Genomic DNA, 8,986 nt, shown 5'->3' with positions numbered 1-8,986 from the left:
TGTACAATACTGAAAATAGCCTCGTTTTCCAAATCCATTTCCGTACGGGAGTTTCTTCCTCTTATCTAGCTTATTTTTTCAGAATCATGGACTTTCATTTCAGTGAGAACAATTTGGCTCTGATAGTTTATTCTTTGGTACATTTCCTTCGTTCTGTGTCAAAGGAAATTGGTAATTTGTAGTAATACCGAATATATAAAAATCCTTTTCAAACAGGATAGGAAACCTACGTCACATGCAGCATGTTGTACACGTAATATGGCGACCAGAATACACGGATCGGATAATAACCTTTATGAGGATGTATAAGTACCCGTCCACGTCCAATCTGTGTTTTTGTTAGATGAATTTCTATTTGTATCCATCTGATGAATTACGCCTTTTCAAATGATTTTTATAGTTTGTTCTTATGTTGTACTGTTACAACATTGTCTCAGGTTATGGGAGGATAGGCGCCTTCATACCCGTTTAACCCCGCTACATTCTATATGTGCCTGTCCCAAGTCGGGAGCCTGTAATTGAGTGGTTGTTGTTTGTTGCTCTTTATCATATTTGTTTTTCGTTTATTGTTTTGTATAGGATGTTCTTGTTTTGTGCTGTTGCAACACTGTCACAGGTGAGGAGGAGGTTTTGGCGCCATCTAACTAGTTTAACCCCACTACATTCTGTATATGCCTGTCCCAAGTCAGGAGCCTGTAATTCACTGGTTGTCGTTTGTTGCTGTGTAACATTTTTGTTTTTCGTTCATTTTTTGTACACATATTAGGCTGTTAGTTTTCTCGTTTGAATTGTTTTACGTTTGTCATTTCAGGGCCTTTTATAATAGCTGACTATCCGGTACAGGCTTTGCTCATTGTTATAGACCGTACGGTGACCTATAATTGCTTATTTCTGTGTCATTTGGTCTCTTGTGGAGAGTTGTTTCATTGGCAATCATACCACATTTTCTTATTTGTATAATAATCGCGCAGACGACTGTTTTACGATTGAGTAATCTTTGTTTATTATGTATAATATTGGTAAACAAATAGAGAATTAAATTTAGTTAATAGAAAATAAAAGGATATGGAGTAAATGTGCATGGCCAAAATCGCACACAATTTAAATCGCTATTTATGTTTTAATACTTGTGGTAATTTTGCGAAATTAAATATACGCATATTTATAAGAAATGCCAATTTTCACCAAAAATAAGTACATTCGAAAAAAGTACATACACAGTACATTTAACTCATGTTGTATATTATCTTGCGGTTTCAATCGTAATGTTAAGAGTCTGATGCTTTCTTAACTTTTATGTTTCGGATGTCAAACTCAATTAAACTCAGTATCGTCCTGAACATGCATGCAATGTTTTTCTTTAAACGTTAAGCAACCAACAATCAATCAAACTTAGTAAGGTCGTTGGTATTGAAATTAGTTAACTGTAATGTAACATAAGATTTGTCTCAAGTTAAACTGTCAGACGAGTGTGTTTGTACTCTCTCGACGAACTACATGTGAGTCAATGATCATGCACTTGCAGTAATTATACATTTGTGTCTATCATTCCCACGCTTTGATAAAAAGTGTCACGTACTCAGTGTATATGATGATTACCGGATTTTGTACAAGAGTATATTCTATGACTTTGTAAATATTTCTATAGTCTTCTAATATCTTGCGACTTCGATGCCTGATACCAGTAAGCAAACTTTGCCTAGGCAGTACGTATATACTTTACGTCGGTCAGTGCAATTTTGTACCTGTGCGCTATTCTAGTCATACTGTGATTGATATGTACACTGTTTTGGGTTCACCAAATCTCTACCACACCTGTGCACTGTTTACTTCATCCCGTCTTTTAAAGCTATGCACAATGAGTTGATTTTTTCCTTATTATAATTGGACTAATAATGTTGTTTTTCCATAAATACAGGTAATGTTTATATAATAATTCTTATATGATTTGCATATCTACAATAATCGAATGTGATTGTTCTGTTAGTTTCCTACTGGTTTACACTTCCGAATAGACCCTTACGATGATGTAGCCGAACAACATTTGTAACATATGTAAATAAACAATACGTCTATTGCATTTTGATATGTTCATGTCCGATATATATTCACGAACGGCATCCTTGGGTTTGAAGAAAGTTGAAATGTGAAGAATGTTTCGGTTGAGAATGATAAAGATTAAACACAGTTTTCTTTCGGTGTTATTGGTGTGCACAAACGTTACATTAAAGTCCTGTGCAAGTGCAAGATCCGTCAGTGATGCTCGAATCAAAAGAAGCTGGGGAAAAAATTGCATCAATGCAACAAACTCAAATCGAAAGTAGAAAAACTATCAATATTCAAACTAAACGATTTCATTTATAAAAGGAATATTCAATGAGAGCCAATATTAAACAAATAACTCGCACCTCCAAGAATCCCCGCATTTTGCTCGATATAGCTCATGAGCCAAAATTTGCTAAAATTAGACCTAACTACAGGTGATGTGATGTAATTGACAGAAAAAGCACTTCTTTGCGCTAGGTATAACTAGATTTACAGATTTAAAGACGATATTTCTGCTGGAACTTACTAATGAAAACAATTGACGACTTAAATTTAGCTACTCAAAAACGGCTTTCCGAGAACTTTTGACCATAAACGCTAAACAAAAACTTTCAAAACATGTTTTGCAATCATTTTGACTAAGAACTGACCACTTATGGACCAATCAAGATTAGCAGTTAGTACACTGTTAATTCACGAGAACTCGAATAAAACGTTATCGTCAGATGGACAAAATACATAAAATAACATAAGACAACGATTCGTTTGCTTTAATTACAAATGTAATACTCTTAGTTTCTCATCTGAAAACATAAACTCATTCTACGATTTTCTGAAAGCGATCATTTTCCTTTCTTAAAAAGGTGTCTAGCTTTTTTGCTCTTTGACGTTTACAAAATTCAGGGTACCACCCAATGACAGCACTTCAACCTCTGGTCGATATTTGACTATGAGTAAGTGTTCGAAGGTCACCCTATTCCTCCTCTACGCTTTCTTGTACACGGATGCCCCGGTTGTCTTGAAAATAAGTTTCGCATTTGAGGTCGTAAAGGTGTTTATTCTTGTTAGTTTAAGTACTGTCTCCACGGTTACCATTACTATTGCAACAGCAGGTACAATGGTACTCAACACTAAGGTCGACGAAGTTGTTATAAGTGGAGAATTCTGTCTTGGTACAATATATGTGGTATTCGATTCTACCAACTTAACTGTTCATCTTGTAATGAGGTCAGTTGAAGAAATTCCATTGGGTGAGCTTAGCACTGATTCGAAACTAGTGCTCCCCCGATCTCGGTCCTGTGAAATAGTCCATGATCTGACGCCGACCGGAGAGATAAGCATTAGAGTGAACCAAGATCAATGGCCCTCACAAGAGAATACAGATAGATACGAAAAGGATGGTATACATCATACTGACAAAAGGCCATTGTCAGGAGGTCTATCATCATCAACGAAAGTGGTCATTGACCAAGCGAAAAATAAGGAAATTTCAAATAGGGCAACGGTTGTGCATTTGGAACCAAATGCGACGTGGACGGTAAAACAGAATCTTGATGAAGAGTCAAGCACTCTTTATGACCATGCTGCCAGGTCTAGGTATGGGTTTTGGAGTCAGAAAGCAGAGGGTACTTCTATAGCAGAGGGTTATGCTGGAGCAGAGGATACTGGCAAAGGGTTCTGCTGAGGGAGACTCCGGGAATACAATACGGATCGCGACGTCTTGTGAATCCAGATGGGATTCGGGAGATTTACCTAGGACTTTGGACCGAGGCGTACTCCGTAATATGGGGGCAACGTACCAAGCATTACCTTTGACGTCCCGCGGACGATTAAGAGTTGGGGTTAACGGGACCGACCATGAATACCGTACTGATGAAATGACCATTAATTTGAATTATTCTGGCAAAGAAATAAACCAAATTTTGAGCGTGATTATGATATAAACTTACAAAATACAAACTGTTACAAAAAGAAACCAGCACTTTATGATGGGGAGGGTAATTGGGAAGACTATTTAGTTCAGTTTGAATTAATTGCAGCAATTAATAAATGGTCTGACCTAGAGAAAGCTTTAGAATTAGCTACTAGTTTGAGAGGTACCGCCCAAAGTATTTTAACAGATTTAAGACCAGAGATGCGGACCAATTTTGTACAATTGACTGCCGCTTTAGCGTCACGTTTTCAACCAGAAAACCAAGCAGAAATGTACAAGGCGCAAATGAAAAGTAAAATACGCGGACGCACGGAACAAATACCTGTATTAGGCCAAGACATAAAACATCTAGTAAGATTAGCGTATCCATCAGCTCCAATGGAGGTTAAGGAACTTTTAGCACGTGATTGTTTTATTGATTCCCTTAATGATGCTGATATTGAATGGGCTATTTTCCAGGACAAAGCAAAAAATATTGATAACGCCATTCAAGTAGCTCTTGAATATGAAGCCTTCCAAAACAATAGACGTAAATACGACACTAAGCCAGTCCGTGCTGTAAATGAATATGATAATTTTGATTTAAATAGGGAAATTTATTTGTCTGAACAAGTTGATGACATTTCAGGTCGTCTTTCAAAAATGACATCTAACAGAACCAACAATCTAATTCCAAGAAAAGTGGTAGACCAAATGACTGGTCGGGGAAACTATTAGTAGCTGAAAATGAGTAACAAGTTTTAGCTGCGACAAATTATGATTTTGAAGAGTCCAATAATTTTGAGAAATTGTGTCAGATACATATATGCTGATAGTTTATATGTAATTGTCAATGTTTTTGACATGAAATTAAATTGGTTGATTAATACCAGGTCCATTGTTAGTGGGTTTTTTTTGTTTGTTATTCATCCATGAATAATACCATGTCCAATATTGTGAAGACAGTGTTAACCAATGCACGTAGTGGTTTACCCCTGGCTTATGGAAGCGTAGTTATGCCGATGGGGACTGCTGTATTACCAACGCCGTCTAATAAATACTGGGTGTCGTGTCTCTTTGTTGTAGACATATATATACATATACTTGTATCAATGATTATTGAGTGTGATTTTTAAAGATAAAAGTTCATGCATATTGGATAAAGGAAAGAGTTTTTTTTTAAATGAAATGTCAATTGATTTCAGATTTTATTGATATTGTTTACGGCATTTGTTGATTGTTGTGTAATATGTAACTTCTTTTCAGGAATTCTTTTTCAAATAGTGCTCTATAAACATTTGTCAGAATACACATAATTATTTCTGATGTAAGAACATTCATAACGCGAAGTAGAAGTGTGGCTGCTTAATGAACATTCGTCTAGTGAAGAAGATTTGTCGGGTGCTCTATATAAACATTTGTTCAATGTTGTTAGAATAAGCAGAACTCGTATTTTATGAACTGTCGTTATGAGAAGAAGTGTATTGATGTTTTATGAACATTTGTCAAGTTAAGAAGATATGTCTGTGGTCTATAAACATTCGTAAAAAAAAACAGAACTTGTGTTTTATGAACAATCGTTATAAGAAGAAGATATGTTGATGCTATAAGAACATTTTCAAGATTATAGGATCATAAATAACAAGTGCGGAATTCAAACAGCGTGAAGACGTATATATACTTATGACGTGTATAAGAACAATGAACACTCAGAAGATAGTATTTTATTTGATCAAATATTGTTTTATAATTTTGAATATGTATGTTATAGAATGTTTAAACTTTTAATGAAAGATATGGGAGAACTTGTTTTAAATTTTAGGGAAAGTTTATTCATGTTTGGGGACAAACATTATTTTTCAAAGGTGGCGAGAGTGTAACGAAATGGGGTCCTTTGGAATGGAACTTGTTTTCCCTAAAATTGTGTGATGATGTTGTTAAAACCTTACCGTTAATTGACTGTTTTATTATATATTTCTTGCATAACTATGTTTGTTAACTTTTTATTATTCTTGTCTATGTTTTTACAATCGAAACACCTGTGAATTGTTTACTTCATATGACGTACAACATAATGATAATATTTTTGTTATGACGTCGGCTTTGGATTTGGTAATTTCGGTAAATGGTAAGCCGAAATGGTAAATAGTAAACCAAATCGGTAGATTGGTTTACCGAAGTATAAAAACGGTGGAGAAAAACCGAAAAGACTTCAGTACGACTTTACCCTGAGCAAGTAACACACGCTAATTCCAAGCGATTTAAATATATACATGTACCGAAACCATTTACCAGACTATAAGTAGTAACCAGACTACTTCCGTATAATGTGGGCTTGTTAATTCCTTAACAAGTTGCATTTAGAGAATAACTTCTCGAGAGAAACGTTCTTTTTGACATTGAATTTGATTTACCATTTGCCTATAACCAAACTAAACTTTCAAGGTATTTTTATTTCCGCTATCCAGTTTCTTTACGATATTCTAATAAAATAAGGTATTTATTTGTTAGACTAGAATACTATTAAGTTATATACTATTTGTGTGAATTGTAGATATTTAAAGCATCTTAAAGTTAATACAAGTTGATTTTTATTTAACGAGTCTGTTATTCTTACAAAAACCTAAACAGAACCAAACTAAGATCTACCAGAATACCACTAAGTACCACAAAACATACACAGAACCAACCTTAGATCTACCGGAATACCGCAAAGTACCACGATACAAGAATACCACACTACCATAGAAGGGTTGCCAGTTATAACTTTAGTTCATATATACTTATACATTGTTATAAAACACATTCTTATAGCAACACACTAAGGGTTACACATTTATAGTTTAACATCAAAGCCTGACCGCTCGGTTTTCGTTACAGTATTCATATCAAATTCCTTGGGTGTAGGTAACAAATCTACAAATATAGCTGTATTGGGTAAAATGGGAAGATATTCCTTATTTCTTGAAGTAATTTTAAACATGTTTAGATATTATAAATATATCAAAGTCTGATGCTATCCTTCTCTCTGAAGCTCTGAATGTTTCTAAATCACTAAATAGTTTCAACAAAAATAGTTGGTATAGTTGTATTGGTATTCTTATGAAATATCTTAATATAGATGTTGCACTTGTTCAAAGATGGATTTAAAATCACTTATTTACATTTGTACAGGAAATTGAAACAGAAATATTCTTGTGTTTGGAAATCTGAGCTCTAAAATGATAGACAAAATAAACAGCATAAACATAAACTTAGAACTTATAAATTATTTAAAGAGAATAATTTGTATGGACAAATAATTATTAATTTTGAACGATGATGATTGGCGATTGCTCACTATGTTCAGAGTCAGTGCACATACATTAGAAATTGAAAGATGCAGATATGCGGGGCTTTGAGCAGAGGATACATGATGTAAATTATGCAACACTGAAGTTGAAGAAGAAATTCATTTTCTTCTTCAGTGTTTAGTTTTAGAAAATAAAAGATCTGAATACATAAATTACTTAAATAAGTTTGACAATAACTTTAAAAGCCTCCCAAATAAATCAAAATTGATATGGTTAAAGTCATCTGAGGATAATGTTATAATTGAAAAAGTAAGTCTATTATTGTGTAGTTTATCAAAAGAGAGAAATTTAATTGAAGAGAAAATTGTTGTTCAAATGTTATTGACGAGCTTTGTCGTTTGATTTTACCATGTTATTAGGGACTTTCCGATTTGATTTTCCTTTGAGTTCAGTATTTTTGTGATTTTACTTTTCAGTCATCGGTAGTTTGTCCATCTATACACATGGAAAAAAGTATTGCAACACCTGAATTTTTTAACCCTTGGAAAATCAGCTTCAGTTTTTGGATAGAATATGATAAAATACTTGACTGTATAATAATATTGAAATATTGTTATTGATAACATCTCCAATAAAACGAATTAAAAATAAAATGTTTCAAAAGAGATGTTTTAATTAACCATAATTTTGAAACCAAAATTAAGTAATTTTTGTACAAAAAATTGCATTTTTCAACTTTTACTGTAATCGAAGAATAGAATTTCAGACATTTTAAAATACCACAAACAATGCAAATATATGTTTGATGTTCATATTGGCTGTTAACTGTTCAACTATCAGATATATTTGATGCGAATATGAACTCTAAAGTGTTTAAAATTTAGATACAAAGATTGCTCTTCTAATTGATTTATTCACCACAACAATTTGAGATAATTTCATATTCGTGGTCATTTACATAAATATACTTTAAAATGTCTCGAATTAAGTTTGATTAATACTAGTGTTGTCAGATCGTACACTTTTGCATAACCGGTTACTCGTATAATCGTTCGACCGATAAACCGATTAACCGGTAATTTTAGTTGATGTTCTAAGGCCTTATCAATAGTATCCTACACATAGATATAAGAAGATGAGGTATGAGTGTCAATGTGACTACCTTCCATCCAAGTCATACATTTACGTTTTTATAATACAATGAATTGAAATTTGTCCTTTGGTATTATAAGGCTGGTCTGTGAAGATTCCTGTCCAACTTCATTACCAAATACACGGTATCAACTATGGCGTTTGTACTAACTTCAGATTGAAAAAAAAACTAAAAAAAAAAACGTCTTGATCTCGTAGAATTGAATATGTCTGAAACCGATGATTCTTCCATTTTGTCTTGTTGTCTCCGAAAATAATGTGAGATGTTTCTATGTAAATTGATTAATCCTATTAATCGTACCATCAATTACAAATTGATTAAATTCACTTTGGTTTGCTTTTTTACAGTTTTTGAGTTAGCATTTAGTTTAAAATATGACAAAGACTTGCACGACAGAGATTGCACATTCAGATGTAGGTCTACACAATATAAGATAAAATATGAAATGATAAAGTAAATCGTAAAATTTAATCGTGTTACTGATTAGAAATTACTGTTAAAACATGTAACTAATTATGTTTCCTTAAGATCTTGCCCCGAGCTGAGAGACAAGTTCTAATTAATTTCATATTTTTGGATTAT

The sequence above is a fragment of the Mytilus galloprovincialis genome, chromosome 14, assembly GCF_965363235.1.
Source record: "Mytilus galloprovincialis chromosome 14, xbMytGall1.hap1.1, whole genome shotgun sequence".
NCBI lineage: Eukaryota > Metazoa > Mollusca > Bivalvia > Mytilida > Mytilidae > Mytilus > Mytilus galloprovincialis.
This window is presented reverse-complemented; position numbering follows the sequence as displayed.